The following is a 17,207-nucleotide window of genomic DNA, read 5'->3' as shown; positions in this document are numbered from 1 at the left end:
TCTTGAGCCTCATCATTTCTGCTGGACAGAGCCTGTTTGCTAGAAAGACATCCAGCTTTGTTCTGGAAACAACAGAAGGGTGGATAGTGCCTTCTTGCATGGATTAGTCGTGCTCATTGCAGAAAAAATTTGTGCCTTATTTCCAATGCAAAGCTGCCCTGGTTCATATCTTCACCACTGATTCCTCCTCCTCTACTTTCAAGAGCCTTTGAGTACCATGTACTTTCTCTGCAGGGAGACACTTACTGTGACAAAATCAACTTTCAATCTGACTTTTTTCCCCCCCCCTTTTTTTTTTTTCTTTTTGATCAGCTAACCAGTTTGAGATTTTTAAATCTCCCATGCTGTGGCATTTTCTTTAGGTCTCAAATCACCCCTGGTCTCTGCTCTCAGTCCCTTCTAATTTTTTACCTTCTCTTAAAGACCACAAACACCAGCAACATCTGAGCTGTCTGTGTAGGCAGAGCCAGGGAAGCACACATCTACTAGTTGAGCAGTTCTGTCTCTAATGCAGAGATATATTACCTCCAGCCCTTTCAGGAAGGCTTTGTTTGGTGCTCATTTTCTCAGCTGTCAAATTCCAGGATACATACCCCCATAGGTCAGTTTGGCTCGTCCTTTGATGCAGAGCTTTGTTTCTGGGGAGATATGAAGGTGAGGAAGATGTGGATTAGAACAGGCTTATTGTATAGGAGACTTGTAGTCACTGGCCTGTCTTCTCATCTTTGCTATTCACCAATTTATCAAGCTTTGCACATGACTTTATTGCGTGTGGTTTTCTATCTGCTTCAGTGCTGGTGATGAAATGGGAGGGAAGCATCTGGTTGCGGTTCTGCAGACTCCACCAGAAACATCCCACCCAAAGGTTATTTCCTCCTGGCAGCTCTTTATTCATCTGCTTCGTTAACATTGGCAAGCCAGGTTTTGTCAGGGAGGGTAATATCTTCTCTCAGTCCAGTTGGGCAGACAAAGTAATTTTTTGTGTCAGGTCTAATCTTTTAACCAGTACTAAGGCAAAGGACTGTCAGAAATAAAAATCCACTATATCAGATCAGTTTAGACTGATTTACAGATTTGAGGAAAAAAATTACTTTCCTCTTCCTGCCAACTATCTGGGAACCAAAGTGTTCTTTAGAAACCCTGGGTGATGAGTGCAGGCATGCCTTAACCCTGCAAGTCTGGAGGTGGGAGCCTTAAGCTTCAATGTCTCTCTGTCATTGCTATCTTTGTTGTAAGGCTGCTCTGACGTGTCAGACTGTAGTGCTGAGAACAGACAAGAGAATTAAATCTGTGTTGCTTCCTTTCTTGAATCTCAATGGTCCTATCAAAAAACAGTTGGGGATGGTGAGAGAAATCCAGTATGGGTTGAAGCAGGGGGGTTATATCTTGTGCTTGTAGTTCAGTTTCAAATCTTTACTTTTCCTAGCTTAGAAAATCATGAAGCAGCTTGAAAAGACATCCAGAGTCAATTATGATTTCTAAAATATTGTGACTTGAATCTGTCACCTCAATTTGATGGAGAGGGTGGAGAAGGGAATGATGAATCCTGATTTCTTGGTTTGGTGGGGGAAGGGCCCTCCTGAACTTAAGAAAACCAAAATGAGACAAAAAGGAGGTTGCATCTTTGTAAGATGCCAAGCGCAGCCAATCTCTGGGTAAACTCCATACTTACATACATAATCCTCATCACATATTCAACAAACAACATTCACTCTGCTTCCAGACAGCCACCCACGAACCCATTGAGCATGATGATGTTCCTTGCATGACAACCAAAATCTTCAGCAGCTTGGAAGCTGTGGAGCGCAAACCAAAAAGACAACTGTCTCATGTCTCCTGTGGTTTCGTCTGAGGTACAGCAAGGCCAGAGGATCACTGGAAAGTGGGGACATGTGTCTGGAGCCAGGGCAACAGGGTGTCTTCTTATGCCACATTTTGAGATCGAAAGGGTGCTGATGTAGAATTAGAGTATCTGGCAGAAAATGGAATTATTTTAGCAAAATCTCCTATTGTTTTGGAATAGGAATGCTTCCTTGTTGCCACATGGCTTCAATAGATGTTGTGTAAAACATATGTTGAGTTTAGTTGCCCAAACACAAGTGGCATTTGCTGTTGGAGGTGCTGCAAGCTATCTGCGAGGTCCCTGGGGCTGAAAAATACTGTATAGGACTAGTGGAAATATTACACTCTTCAAAAGAGACAGCCTGAGTACCTTGTTGAAGCAAATAGAGGGTTAGACACCTCCATCTAGGCAACCACAACAGGCTCATGTGGCTGGTGAGCTGCCTCACTCCTCTTGCTCCATTCACTGCCATTCTGCATCTGACGCTAGGACACCAACGCTATGTGCTGACACACATGCAGGCACCTTGCACCGCCAGCGGCACACGCACCCTCTGAAGCAGGCTGCCAGAGAAGAAAAAATCACCAGGAGTTTATAGGAGAAACAAATGGACAAAATCCCTCAGCTTGTGTTAGGCAGTCAAGATGAGGAGGATGACTCAGTCCTCACAGCGTTCAAGTGCCTGAATTTGTGACATGAGCAAATGCATCAGTACACAATGGGATGCAGGTCCTGTTCCTGAGTGCACTTCTCATATTTATTCCACTACGTGGAGGGAACTCTGAATGCTGCAGAGCTGCTGAAAACAGTGCTGCTGAATGTGCCATGAAAATGATGGTGGGTTTTGCAGTGGAATAAATAGTGCTTAAGTAGCAGTTTCTCATCAGGGCTGTCCCAGGTTTTTGCCAACCTAATTGGAGTGGGGTCTACTTTCCTCCACTAATGTATTGTTGGAGCTGGTGCAACAGTCTGGCATCTTTGGGAAGTGAAAGTGAGGAAAGTGTTTTTCTGGTAGAACTGTATCTGACATTGAGGTCTGGAGCAAAGGCTGGTCTTCACCTGATGAGCTCCAAGCATTCAACAATGCTACTCCCTGTCCTTATCTTGACTCCTAAGCCTTTCAATACATATTTTCTCCCCTGTCCAGCTGAAAGGGGGAGTGATAGTGTGACTTTGGTGGGCATCTAGCCTCCAGCCAGGGTTAAACCACCACAAATAACCATCAAATTGCAGTGGACTGTCTTGGGCAATGTGGATGTGATACCTTGGCTCCAGCTCACATGCTCAGTCCTGGTTTCAGCCCAAGAGAGATCCTTGGAGGGTTAGAGCAAGGAACCAGGAAAAATGTTGCTGCCAGCAGAGGATGCTTATTGCTTGCAAATAAAACCAGACAGATGGCCTGCTGAATTTCAGTCTTTAATTAAAAGTACTTTATTCTCTAAGATAATTATAGAATAATCCCTGCTGTGGGAGGGGCTCCTTTGGCATGGACAGGGTGGCAATGAACATCTCAGCCCACCTCCTCATCAGCAGGCTCAGCCCTTCATTCTGCTGCCTCAGGGATAAAGAACCCCCTGGCTTTTAGCTCCAAGGTGGACCCTGTGGAGGGAAATAAAAGAAAGAAGCAAGATGTCTTAGACAGCCCATGCATGATGAAATAGGATGTCACTTCCATGTCTGCTACAGCACGGATAACCCAAGGAGCTCCCACCTGAAGCGAGGCCCCAAAATGCATTGTGACCATTAGTAAAAGATCCTAGAAAGCAGATACATTTCTTCCAAGTGACAAAAAATGGTTTTGGATGGTGTCTGACATGATTAGAAGAGGTTTCAGCTAGAGTTGTGATTCTTTTCTTCAGGATTTACCATTTAAACTAACTTCAGCCTCCCCATGTTGCATACGCCTGGAAGTGCAACCTCACTGCATGTCCCTCTGCTCCTTCCATGAGACCCTATGTGTGTGCTGCACTGTGGGGGAAAGCTCTAGAAGCAGATGGCAAATTACAAGAAAAAGGGCTGTTTGTGCAAAACGTGAAAGTTTAACAGCTTGAGCAATAGAATGCCCCAGCAGACACCAGGACAGTGGGCTGGCCTTGCTGTCCTAGCAGCTCTGACCCCAGTGAAATAGCCTCTGTCTCTGCAAAGTGTCTCCTATCTCACAACCCATGACTTTGATGGCTCTGCTAAGTGGCAAAAGATACAGGAGGCTTTTACCCTCCTTCTTCATCTGTCTCCCAAGATACTTCCTAAATAGAGAGGCAGTGAGGCTCACCCTCTCCCCTCCCATCCTTGGCTGAATACTAACTCTCCCACAGCCTTTGTGATTTCCCTCTACTCTCAGGTTTATTGTCCCATGCCCAGCCTTGCCTTGCAATTAGAAAGAGAGAGAAGAAACGATGCCTAAAATTCTGTGTTCCACCACTTGTGAGTGCCTTGGACTGGCCTTGCCATATCAGGGCAGAAGTTAGTCTTATCAGTGAGTGCTGGCAGGGCTGCCTTTTAGATAGGGCTCAGACAAAGGAAATGCTGCTGATCTCTATCTGCCTAGTATTTATCTTTCTCTTTCTCCATCAAAATCAATGTGAGGGATCTTTTTCTCCCTCAATGTGAGGGAGGTGGGGAAAGTGGGGAAAGGATGGAAAAATACTCAGCAGATCAGAAACTTTTCCTGCAATTTTTCCTGCCTGCAGCTTCTATATATAGGTTTAATTAGGACATGGAAGGCACCTCAGGATTATGCTGTGAGGTTTGTTTCCTTAGCCCTGTAACTAATGCCCTGCGGTTTCAATAACACTGCCTTGACTTCGTTAGCCGCCAACCAAATATCCACCTATGGAAATTGAAGAATTGCTGCCCTGGGTGAAAGCACCACGTGAGCTCAGGGAAATCAGAGGCTCTGCTTTAAATGCTCTCTAATTATCTCTAGCAGAGGTTATGAATGAAGGAGGGAGGCATAGCTCTTGCATGGTTGTGGAGGTCCAGCACAGGACAGCAGGAAATCAGAGATTTGACGGAAGAGGGTGATTGCGCCTACAGCAATGCAGAACCTCCTCTGCTGGCAACTCTGGGCTGGCACAGCCCAGCTGCCCTCCTTTCCCACCTGCCAGAGCTTCTCCACAGGAAGGCATTTGGTTCTGCAGTGCCTCGTCGCTGCTGTTATCCTGGCAGCAACAACAAAAGCACCAGGTTAATTCTACACACAAGAACATAATTGCAATTAAACACAAACTGCTGAATCAGAAGAGCAAATTGCCCAGAGACTGGAGGAAAAGGCTGGCTTGCTTTTTTTTTTTCTTTTTTTTTTTTTAAATAATAAAGACTTAAGGACTCATGAGGCACACAGAGGCCAAGCAAATGCTGCAACATGAGATGCGCCACTGGCAACAATATTTAGCCTGCTGAATAAAATATAAGATAAAGATAAACATGATAAAGCCAGGACCAGGAACAGCCTGACTGCTTGAGTCCTTTTATGCTGTTTTCACTGCAGGGAAATGCCCGGAGTCTGCATGCTTCAAAAATCTTTGTAACTTATAAACCCTCCCCAGATGCAGCCAAACCCACCAGTCCACTCTCAGATCACTTTTCCAGAGATGCAAACCCATGATGGAGCACCCTTCCAGCCAAAGTACCCCCCTGACCTTCATCAAAATCCACGCTGAGGATGCCTTCCCCAAGGATCTGCAAGAAGGACCTGTGATTTGCTCTGCAACCTTGCTCATCTTAAAGGAAAAGCTCAAGGATACACCAAGGACCACCTGAAAAAGGAAGCTGTGGAGTATGCTGGGCTTCTGTGCCTGGCCAGCAATGCCCCATAGGCTACACAGAAGAAGTTTCTGCACCTTCCCATGTCCACTATGCAATTTCTACAATACTTGCTTTCAGCAAACCTATTTTGCTCGCTCTAGGGTTGTTTTCTGTTGAGCTGCTTTAGTATATCCCACTAAAGGCATAAAGTTGAGAGGAGGCAGTGAATTATAAGGTCCTCGATAGTAGGACTCAGCAAGCGGGCTGCTATTAATCTTCACTTCGCTACACAGTTTTTGTTCCGGTTGTAATAAATCCCCGTGCCCTTTGCTGTAGAAACTGCAGCCTCACTACTGAAAAAGGAGAAAAAAGAAAAGCCAGAGATTGCCACATGCAGAAAACACCCAGGGATTCATGGCTTGGCTTGGCCAATACTTTAGCTTATCGAGGTCTGAGCCTTAGCGTGGTCACCTGGTGTTAAATGTAATGCTACAGTAACTCATGCTGGACTACAACAGCTTGGAAAAACTGTTGGATTAATGCAGGAAGTGGGTCATGCAGCACTGTGTGATTTCTTATAGCAGGGCTGAATGGGCAGTTGGAGACAGGGTGTGATGTTGCTTCCAAATACGGAGTTATATCCTGTTGGCAATTTGTTGTTCAAAGTCTTTTCCCCAAATTCACAGCTACTGGTGGTAAAAGGTCATATTTATAATAAAAGATGGGGGGGGGGGGGGCGGGAATAGAAATTCTGAGACTGTCTGCTATTTGCCTTGATCTGATCAAAATAATAAATTCCATTTTGGTTCAACACTGCTTTCAATCTGCAAATTTATATAAAGCAGAAGTTAATGATACCAAAAATAATGATGAGGGAACACAGCACTTGATAGCACTCAAATTTATGCATTTTTATGCAGGTTATTAATTTGCAAAAAAATCTGAACTTTTGATTATTCACCTGCATCTGATGCAGGGGAAAAAAGGAAATTTGGAGAAAAACAGATTGAGGGCTTTTCAAGTAAATGCTGCATAGAAGAAAAGGGGCAGATCTTCTGATGGTGGGAAAAGCTGTGTCACAGTGACAGTTCAACCCATCACAACGTCCCTCCCAGTTCCCTGGTCCCTCTGCTCACAAGCTGCTGAGCACATTTCCTGTGGCTCAACAAATCCCTAATCCCAGAGCTGATTTCATGGTCAGGTTTTTACTTAATGTCTAACCCTGGTTCTTGTTAACAAGAAGATAGCTTTATACTACTTGTCAGGCTAGGGTGCACATTTATATTAGCTTCCAGGCAGGAGTTGTGTAAGATTGCCTTTGTGTCACTGAGAATTGCATCTTTGCAGAGCAGTGGCTGGGGCAGCATTTCTGCCTGGTGCTATAGAATATGCAGTCTTTCACGGTGACACCATAAATGTTGTGACAAAGGTGGAATTCATTCAGGATGATAGTATCTTTTATTAGACCAACAGATATAGTTAGAAAATGGAGAAGCTTTTGGCACCCACCCCTGTTCTTCAGGTTATATGGCTCTTTACAGCCATACAAGGAACTGTGTTGGTGACTACGAGGTTGTAAAGGATGGTCCCAGCAGGAATTAAAGTCAAAGGAGAAAAATTAATGTCATCCAACAATGCAGGTAACAAGGCTTCTACCCTCTGGGTGAAGGAACAGAAATGTGAAATGTGGAGTGTCCACATTTCACAGAATCACAGAATCACAAGGTTGGAAAAGATCTTTGAGATCATCAAGTCCAACTGTTCCCATCCTATGCGAAACCATATCCAAATCCAGTTGGATTTTTCTGAAGTGAAAAAATATAATCCTTTTCTGAGCAATTCTCCTGTTTAACTTTCAGCAGATGAGAAGTCACAACTAACTAGCCTTGAGTAGGAGTTGAATATAAAATACAGACTCTTGCAGAGGAAAGAAAGATGAACTTAATGAACTTACCAACTCAATCATATAAAATTGAGCAAGAAACCAATGTAATTTCTTAGGCAACAGTTGTGTTGCCGTTTCCAATTTTTTTTTCTTCTAACTACACTAGGTAGTCTAATAAAAGATATGACTTTGCTGCCCATACTTTTCCCAGCTGATTATCTACAAATGTCAAATTTTGTACCATGTCCTCAGTAGATGTAAAATTAACCTGCAGTTGTCCCCGTTTGCAAGTGAAAGATCTGCTGGAAATGTTTTATAGTAACACACTGGGTTGGGTAACATAGCATGGGGGAAAAATTTGTTAAAAAAAATTGTGTAGACTCACTCCCACAGAATGAAAATTGTCGCCCTCCTTGTTCCATTTCCATTTTTACACTCTTACATTGATGCTGGTATTTTTAATGCATTTTGTAGGATGTACTGTAGCACTTTTTAATATACTTAGATGTTTAAGAGCGCTGAGCTTTTGGGTTTTTTCTTTACTCAAACCTTTAGACGTTATTAAAACAAAACACTGTGATCTTTCTGAGGCAAATGCCAGGAATTTCAGAATTCCAGAACTGCAATTTCAATTTAGGGTGAAAAGTCAGAGCAGAGACTTTCACACCAGAAAATCTCACCGCATTGTGACCATGGGAAAGTTGTAAGGACATTTCTGGTAGGTCCCTTTGCTGGCCTGCTCAGAGGCAAACATGAACACTTTTCCCCCTTTCTTCCGAACACTTCCCCTGCACCCCCAAAATTGCTTTTGAGTCATTTGTTGAAAGAGAAGGGAAACAAGCTGGCATGTGCAGGAAAAATGAACGATCAGGCCGTCAGCACAGGTTCACGCAAGGCAGGTCCTGCTTGATCAACCTGACCTCCTTCCATGATAAGATGACTCCCTTAGTGGATGAGAGTAAAGCTGTGGATGTTGTCTATCTGGATTTTAGGAAAGCTTTTCACATCATTTCCCAAACCATTCACTAGAGAAACTGGCTGCTCTTGGCTTGAGTGGGTGCACTCAGATGGGTAAAAAGCTGGCTGGCTGGCTGGGTCCAGAGAGTAGTGGTGATTGGAGTAAACTCCAGTTGGCGCCCAGCGCTGGGCTCAGTTCTCCTTCTTTATGACCTGGTCTTGCATTTGGGTTGTAATGACCCCACGCAGTGCTACAGGGTTGGGGCAGAGTGGCTGGAAAGCTTCCTAGCAGAGAAGGCCCTGGGGTTGTTGGGTGACAGCTGGCTGAACATGAGCTGGCGGTGTGCCCAGGTGGCCAAGAAGGCCAGCAGCAACCTGGCCTGGATTAAGAAGTGTGTGGTGAGTAGGACTGGGGAAGTCATTGTCCCCCTGTACTCAGCACTGGTGAGATTCCACCTTGAGTGCTGCATTCAGTTTTGGGCCCCTCACTAAAGAAAAGACATAGAGGTGCTGGAGTTTATCCGGAAGTAACAGAGAGAGAATTAGCAAACCCAGGACCTTGTAGCAAGATGGCTTGAAGCTGGTGATGGGTGGTGCAGTTTCTCCCCAAAGTGCAGGGCTCAGGCTGTATACAGCTCAGAGCTGCCCCAGAGCCGGCCTGTCTCCAGGGCGCACGTCCCGGAGCCGTGCGCTCCAGCCCCACAGCTGCCCCCCAGCCCCAAGCCTCCCTTTACGCTGGGCACGGTGTCATTGGTGTGGCGTCGCCCTCTGCTTAGTTCGGGTGACGTGCCCTGTCCCTGTACCCTGCCAGCTTCCTGGGTGCCCCCCCGCCTGTTCCGAGCCGGGCAGCAGGAGAAGTGGGCAAGTGTGTGGCTGCTGGGCAGCAGGTGAAAGCAGGGGTGCGTGAGCAGCGCTGCTCTCGCCTTAAGGGCCGGCGCAGCTGAGGCGGGAAACTTCCTGGCCGGGTCCGCGCCGCTTCCCGCTGCCGCCGGGCGTTGCCTAGCGACCGTGACGCGGAGTCGCCGGAGGACCGAGGAGCATGCGCAGTAAGGCGCAGTGAAGCTGCCCGGAGGAGCCTGCGCATGCGCTTTGGAGCGCCGTGGTCCAATGAGGGGGGGTTTGCCCACAGCTGCGGGCACGAAGCGCTGCTGCCGCCTTGCGGACACGCCGCGGTACTGCGCCCGGGTGGCGCAGCGCACAGAAGCCGCCGCGTTCTGCTGCCTCCGTGCACACTCGCCGCGTTCCTGCGCGGGTGCGCGCAGAGCCCGCTGCGTGCGGACTGCGGCCGGGCGGCGCAGCGCGAGCGGCAGGGCGGTTTAACGAGGGACGCCGCCATTGCGGGGCGGCCGCTCCCTCCCGGTGAGGGGGGGTTTCCGCCGCCCGTCGCGGGGTCGGCCGGGGCACTGTCATGTCCGGGGAACCCCCGAAGGCGATGGGACTCCCTCGGGGGGGCAGATTTTGGGGGGGGGGTCACTGTCAGGTGCGAGGATTCGAACACGGGGTGAGGTCACCCATCCGGGCACTGATCGAGCTGGTACCTGCTTAGCTTCCTGGACGGGGAAGCTGTGCTGTGTAGCCCCCCCCCCCCCCAAGCTCGCGCCCCCAAACGGATCCCAAAGGGGAATGGGGTCCGTCCCCCCCCCCTCAAGCCTTGACCTTAGGGGCCCCTCCCCTTGTCCTTTGTCCCCCTACCTTGTCCTCTAGGGCCCCTCCCTTGACTTTTAGGGACCCCTCTTGTACAGGGTCTCTGATTTCAGGGTCTCTGAGGTGGTTTTTGGGGGGGGTCTTAAGGGGCTTTTTTGGGGCGGTTGGCTCTTTTTGGGGGACTATGGGGTCTTTACAGGGTCTCTTTTTGGTGGGGTCTAGGGCTTTGGGGGCTTCTCTAAGGGGGGTTTTGGGGTTCTTTGAGGGGATCTTTATGGGGGTCTCATTTTGGGGGGGATGCGGGGGGCTTTGGGGGGTCTTTAAGGAGTCTCAGTTTTGGGGGGGGGGGTTAGGGTTCTTTATGGGGTCTCTTTGGGGGGTCTGGGTTTTTGGGGGGTCTCTTTGCGAGCTTTGGGGAGCTGGGGGGCCCTAAGGGGCTTTTTAGGGGATCCTTGGGGGGGCTCTTTAGGGGGGGGTCTCTGAGGGGTTCTGGGGGGGTCTCTCTAAGGTCTATTTTTGGGGTGTTGGGGGTTCCTTCGGGGGTCTTTTCCGGGGAGTATATCCCGGCATGCCCCGCTCCTTTCCGGGGGAATGTATCCCGGCATGCCCCGCTCCCTCGCGGGGGAATGTATCCCGGCATGCCCCGCTCCTTTCCGGGGCAGTATATCCCGGCATGCTCCGCTCCTTTCCGGGCAGTATAACCGCGGAGCTGACCCGAGGAGCCTGCCCGTGCTTTCCGGGGCGATGAGGTGGCCCGTCGGGATGCCGGCGCTCCCTCCCGGTGAGGCTCCGGTTCCGCCGCCCGTCGCGGGGCCGGGCGGTCGGCGGGTCGCGGCGCGAGTGGTCGCGGCGGGCCGGGGGTCGGTGCGGGGCGCGCGGGCGGCGAGGCGCCACGCCTTCCACCCCCCCACCCCCCCCCCCCAGCCGCGGCCGGCGTTCTGCCGGCGCCGCTCCGTGCCGGGACGTGTCTCCGCGGCGTCCGGCGGGGTGTCTGGGCCGGGAGGGGGGGCTCCGCGCCGCGCGGGCAGTGCGCGGAGGGGGTCGCGGCGGGGGCTCGGGAGTGCGGCCGGGCCAGAGCTCCCGTTCCCCGAGCAGCCGGCACGGGAGACACGGGGCACCGAAGGGGCCGGCGGGGCGGGGCGCGACTGGACTCTTCCGGTCAGTCTGAGCGTGTCCGGGCCGCGGGGCTGGCAGGTTTGGGGGGATTTGGGGGGTTGCGTGGGTCTGTGTCTCTCTCTAGTTGCGGCTTGTGGGTTTTCTGTCTCGCGGGGCTGTTTTGGCAGAGGAGGGCTTAGGGCTTCTCTTGTGGCTGCTGTGGCGTTCAGTGGTTATCGGGGGTTCTTGTGGTGTCTGGGGTTTCCGGGTTTGCTGGTTTCTTCGGCTCGGTGGTTATTTTGCTCTGGTCTTTTGTTGGTTTTCTGGTTTGGGTTTCTTTTGTGGTTTTAATTGGGTTTTTGGGGGTTCCGTGGCTCGCAGGGTTTCTATAATTTTTTATGGTAAATGAAAATGGAGCACAGGTTCTGCTCTGCCTTTTGTTTCCTTGTCAGCCTTTGTTGCCCTTGTGAAATGTCCAAGCCCATTGGAGACATTACTGTTTGGCTTGCTATTTGAGCTTTCTTCTTGGATACCTTGTACCCATTAAGTCCCCAAAAGTTTAAGAGTTGGGTGGTTACCCATCCAGAACCTGTTGTCCTTCTTGTGAGTCTTGGTCCTTCCCAGCCCTCCACTGACCCCTGCCCTTTCTTACTACTCCTCTGATTTTTTTTTTTTTTCCCTTGCCTGTACTTCTCTATTCTACTGTCCTGCTCCCTTTTCTTCTCTCCCTTTCTCTTTCTTCATCTCCCTCTCCCTTTTCTTTTTCTCTCTGTGCTTTTTTCCTGCTTTCTCTTCCTCCTTTTTTCATCTTCCATCTCTGTCCTGCAGGCCACTGCAGTTACTTTCCTTTTCCATCTCTTTGTCGTGATCTGCACCTGTCTTGTTTTCTCCAACAATTTCTCTAGCCTGTTGTCTGGTGTTCTTTTTTTTTTTTTCATTCTATATCTCACTGTCCCTGTCCAAGGCAGCAAGCTGACCCTTGAATATGCTTTATTCTCCATAAATGCAGGTGCTGTTGGCAGCAGTTCATGAAACGAGGGGCATCTCCAGCAGATCCTGTAGAAGACAGAGTTGCTGCCTGAGGAGAGCACGCCTCAAAGTGTGCATCGTCAGATTTGCGCTCGCTAGAGAGTATGGGACGAAGCTGGCATTGGCGTCCTGTCCAGCCAGTGTCAGGTGACACCCACTTTGCTGCGCACTGGTTACAGGAGGATCTAGAGTAATACAGATGTACTTCTCAGCGAAGGCAGCGAAGCGACACTTTCCTTTCAAACGGTGAGGCTGGTAAGGAAAGCGCAGTTTGTCTCTGACTGTCTCTATTCCCTTTGTCTCAGGGAGGCTGAATGAAAATGATGACTTCTTGACTGTGTTGTCACACCTACTCACCCAGTGTGATATGCTGGAGCTGGATACTGAAGTTGAGTACGTGGTGGAATCGATGGATCTGTGTTTTCTGCATGGAGAAGGTAACCTGTCATTCGTTTATTTTTCTTAAAATGAAGCAAAGGACTAGGGAAGGTGGGTTCTTCTTCACAGCGCAGATTTTGATGACATTGTTGGAGTAGAAATCCATCCAAGGGTGGTCCTAAAGTTGGCCACATCAGTAGCATAACAAGAGAGTCTCATCGTTCCACTGTAAAGTGGAAGCACAGAAAGCTGTTCAGCTCGCAGAGTGCAGGCCTGTGTGACCTGGGAATCTACTGATGGACTCTGCCTTATGAGGTGAGATATTTTCGATCGAGCAGGGGGAGTCATCGTGACTTAACAATGTGGTAGCTACATTTGTGATGGGCTCCTGCAGTTTTATCAGCTATCAGACCCCGGAAGGCCTTCGTCCTCACTCCATCTCTAGGATGAAAAGGCAAAACATGCCATATTGTGAGGATGATTGAGTACAATTTTCTGCCGCTCCATAAATAACTTTGATACTTAGTATATGTTAGGAGTGCTTGTGGGAGCTTCAGCCTCTTCTCGAAGCAGTCCCGTCTGTCTAAAGCGCGTGCTTTTAAAAACATCTGTGTGTTACATACATTAGGAACTAAAACTGCAGCTTGATTTTCCTCCTCTAGGGCTGATTTTTCATAATTGCTTCACACTGGTAACAGAAAGGGATAGGCCCTGTTTCGTCAGGGTCAGTCCTGACCCGGTTTAAATGCTGCTGCAAAGCTTCAGTGTTTCAGTTTGCAAGCTGTAAAAATACTTTGTTAAAGATAAGAGTGCTTCTTGGAACTTAAGTGGTAGAACCACCTTCTCAATGTTAGCTTTTGCTGGCTTGCTTTTGTGCAATGTACATCTTTGCCATTGTGATTTAGCGTGCCTGATTGGTTTAGCATACAGACATTGGCACCCGCTGAGTTGATAAACAGGTCTTTCTCACTGTGCCATTTTTCCACTTCCTTTAATTGTAACTTTTTTAGTCTGTAACCACAGTTAATGTCTTTTTTTTAAAAAAAGCACGCTACAGCAGCTTGCTTTGTTCATGTGTTCAAAAGATGTTTGTGGTTGCTTTTTCCCCAGTTGTTGCTTGGGTTTTTTTCCTCTTTAAATGCTTTCTGAAAGGTAGAACTGCATTTCCTTGTAGGGTGTACTTAGACTTTTTCCACGTTATCAGAGTTGTAAGAACATGTCAGTTTCAACACAGAAAAAAGGTCCAGCTTTTGCCACGAGGGTTTAGCCTAATGTTGCCGAGGAAGCTTTCTTTCTGCTTCCCTCTAAGCCTTACTGTGAAAAAGAAAAAAAGCTGTCATGGGAAAGCCGGTTAAATCGGGCTCGGACCCCAGATTGTCACCGGTTTAATGCAATGAAAGTGTCCTGACTGGACTGAAGCACCCTAAAACACTTTGCATGCTGCAGCATAAGAATGCAGATGGCTTATCATGCAGTAACTTGGGGATCAGCACCGTTTGCTGCCACTGGCAGAGGCTTTTTTCTTATTCCTTCTGCCTGACACGGCGATAGGAGGTGCCTGTTTTGTGGCAGTAGTGCAGCAGCACCATCTCTCGACCCTGCTGCCTCAGACATTGCTTAGCCTCACTGCATTTTGTTTCCTGGTTTTGCTCGGAAGGACAAGTCCTGTTTGGCTGTAATGGCAGGGTTAGAGTGTAATATGAGGAAAGGAGGGTGTTGGCTTAGGAATTTCTGTTCCGCTTGCCACAGTTTTGCCACCAGTATTGCAGTTGGCGAGGTGGCTGTCGGGCGTGGGAATCGCGGGGGTGAGTCTCAGTGTGGGGACAGGTTTGTTGCTGACGCTTCAGCTGTTGGGGTTTTTGAGTTGCTGATGTGTGTTTTCTCATTCTACAGAACCACCTTCATGTTGCGTCCCAGGGAGTTAACTGTGGATGTACAGGAAAGATCTTTCCTGGTGAGACTGTCTATAACCACCGAAGATGTTCGCCAGCTCTGCGCTGAGAAGTTCGAGGTGGACAAGCCGGCAGAGTGCAGCCCGTTTCTTGTTGTCGATGACACCTGGCAGCAGCTGACGGAGCATACCTGCCCTCGGGAAATGAAGGCTGAGTTGCACAGCTGTCCCCAACCCCAGGTCTTCCACTTTGTCTACAAATGTGTTAACAGAGATCTGTGTGGTGCCATTTGTCACAATGATGACTCCACGTTTTAAAACCAGCAACTCGTCGTTGGATTTCTGTTCCTCTTGTTAACGGCTGAAAACATCTTTGTTGGCTGGCATTCCTTAGGAGCCGAGACTGGTCTTAAACCAGGATTGCCCAGTAAAAATCCCTTAGCCACATCAGGCATAGCTTAGAAAACCCCATGTAAATCGTGCCCAGGGCCGGTTATGCAGACTATTCCACCAGCGTGTTTGAGCGAACAGCCACAAGACTCTGCTGCAGCATATCATATCGTGGCCCTCGGCAGGTTGTCTGCTGTGGTGTGCAAATGTCTTATTTTTTCTGCACCTGGCCTCTAGCCACATGTCATTTTGATTTATATATGTGTATGCTAGACAAGCATTGCAGTAAACTGGCTGGTGTTAGCTTGGGTTCGACTTGTCCCATTCAGGGCATCAGTTAACTCAGAATTACCTGGATGATTGATTGCATTCTTTCCTGGTGTTTTTTTTTTTTTTTTAATTACAGAAAATTGTGGGGGTTTATTATAGAAATCTTGCAGCAGTTGCAGGTAGACTGTCAGGGTCGTCTTCTAAAAATATTTTTTCAGCTGTGAAGAATTCTGTAATTATGCATGTGATTTTAACATTCAATATACAAGAATAAGTCTCTTTCGGGTTTTGGCGTATTGCATTTAAAGTCTCTATGGTTTCTCCTCTTTTCCTGTTACAGGTGAGTTCTTGGGAGCTTGTGGTACCTGTAAGAAGGTCGTAGTGTTGGCGCTGGTGATTTCATTGCCTTTATCTGAACTGGATGTACTGTTACCTGGGTTAGTGTTTCTATCCATTGGTTTAGACAGCCTTGTGGGTAGTTGGAAAGAAAAGGATGTAGAGAAGGGGCAGAGAAAGAACGCAGAGAACCGAGTTTACGATTAAAATGTGTTAGTCTGTCTGCTGGTGCAGGCTCCTCTCAGAAAATGAGCCAAGGAGGTTGGTAAGGTGTTTGTAGTTTTACTGATTTTTTTTTTTTTTTTCCTGGTTTTTGTGGCTATAGGGGTTGGGTGGGTTGGTTTTTTTACAGGCTCTGGGATTTGTGGGGTTAGTGTGGGCTTGTGAGGTTTTTCTGTTGGTTTGTTTTTTTTAACTGGGGTTCTAAGGGGGGGGTTGGTTCTCTGCCTTTTGAAGGCTTTGGGGTTCTGTGGGTTGCGGGTTTGGGGGAGGGCTAGGGGCTTCTGTGGTGTTTTGAGTTCCCGCAGCTTTTCTTGTGGGGTCTGGGGTTTGTGTGTGTTTTTAATGGGGGTTTGTGGCTTCTTTGGTTTTTGGGCTTTGTGGGGGTTTCTAGTTTGTGGGAATTCTTTGGGTGTTTTAGTTTGTTTTTTCTTAGGCTGAGAGGCTTTAGGAGGAAAGCCTGTTCTGAGCGTGGTGTTCTCCTTGTAACAGAAGCAGGGTCTCACTGTGGCATGCCAGCTGTCGTGGCTAACAAGGGAGCTTTTTTGTTTTGTGTTGTTATAAATATTACAAGAGTTCCACTTTGTAAAATGCTTTTGTGATGAGTTCAGGCTACGTCTTGCATCCATTGAAAGCAGTATTTACTGGGGCTGAGTCTTCCTGTTTGGAGCTGAGGAAGGAAGTATGGATTGAATAACAATGTATTGGTTTTTGACCTGCAGGTGGTGGAAGAAAGTGAGGAAAGACTAACAGAAGAGCAGATTGAGTCACTTCTCCAGGCAGTCACCAGTATTCTTCCAGGGGATCCAGAAGAACAGCAAAGAGACTTGGCAATGTTGGCTGAAGACAAAGGTGACCAAACCTTGGAGGCATCTCAGCCCAAAGCTGGCAACGGTTTCGACAGAGGAGAATCGGCTAACAATTTTCTGGGTTATACTTGGCAGCAGTTTAATGTTGTATTGGACATTGTTGTAAAATGCCTTTGAATAATAAAAATTCTGAGGTGATGAGGGAACCAGTTGTTTCCAAGAATGCGTGGCCAAGGCCACTGTTGTTGTGGCATCTTTCCATCAATGGGGCTGGCAGCACCTGAGTCAGGGCGGTTGGCTCTTTTTGGGGGACTATGGGGTCTTTACAGGGTCTCCTTTTGGTGGGGTCTAGGGCTTTTGGGGGGGGGTTCTCTAAGGGGGGGTGTGGGGTTCTTTGAGGGGATCTTTATGGGGTCTCATTTTGGGGGGGATGTGAGGGGCTTGGGGGCGTCTTTAAGGAGTCTCAGGTTTTTTGGGGGGTGGTTAGGGTTCTTTATGGGGTCTGTTTGGGGGGTCTGGGTTTTTGGGGGGTCTCTTTGTGGGCTTTGGGGAGGTGGGGGGCCCTAAGGGCCTTTTTAGGGGATCGTGGGGGGGCTCTTTGGGGGGGGGTGTCTCTGAGGGGTTCTGGGGGGGTCTCTCTGGGGTCTTATTTTTGGGGTGTTGGGGGTTCCTTCGGGGGTCAGGGGCCATGGTGGGGTTCGAGGGCTCTCAGAG

General features: G+C 48.4%; 1 long non-coding RNA gene across 2 annotated transcripts; it reads left to right on the top strand.

Annotated features, from left to right (window-relative positions):
- The first annotated feature begins 10,784 nt into the window (after positions 1-10,784).
- LOC311201238 lies at positions 10,785-16,716 on the top strand. Of its 2 annotated transcripts, XR_014617856.1 has the most exons (5): positions 10,785-10,857; positions 12,181-12,637; positions 14,472-14,709; positions 15,470-15,566; positions 16,407-16,716. It is a non-coding gene; the product is annotated as an uncharacterized lncRNA (long non-coding RNA). The 2 variants fall into 2 exon arrangements; XR_014617857.1 differs by lacking the exon at positions 10,785-10,857 and having other exon boundaries at positions 11,742-12,637.
- The last annotated feature ends 491 nt before the right edge of the window (positions 16,717-17,207 follow it).

The sequence above is a fragment of the Gallinula chloropus genome (genome assembly GCF_964237585.1).
Source record: "Gallinula chloropus genome assembly, chromosome: 26".
In the NCBI taxonomy this organism is placed as follows: Eukaryota; Metazoa; Chordata; class Aves; order Gruiformes; family Rallidae; genus Gallinula; species Gallinula chloropus.
The sequence above is the reverse complement of the archived record's forward strand: the minus strand, read 5'-3'. Positions and strand labels throughout refer to the sequence as shown.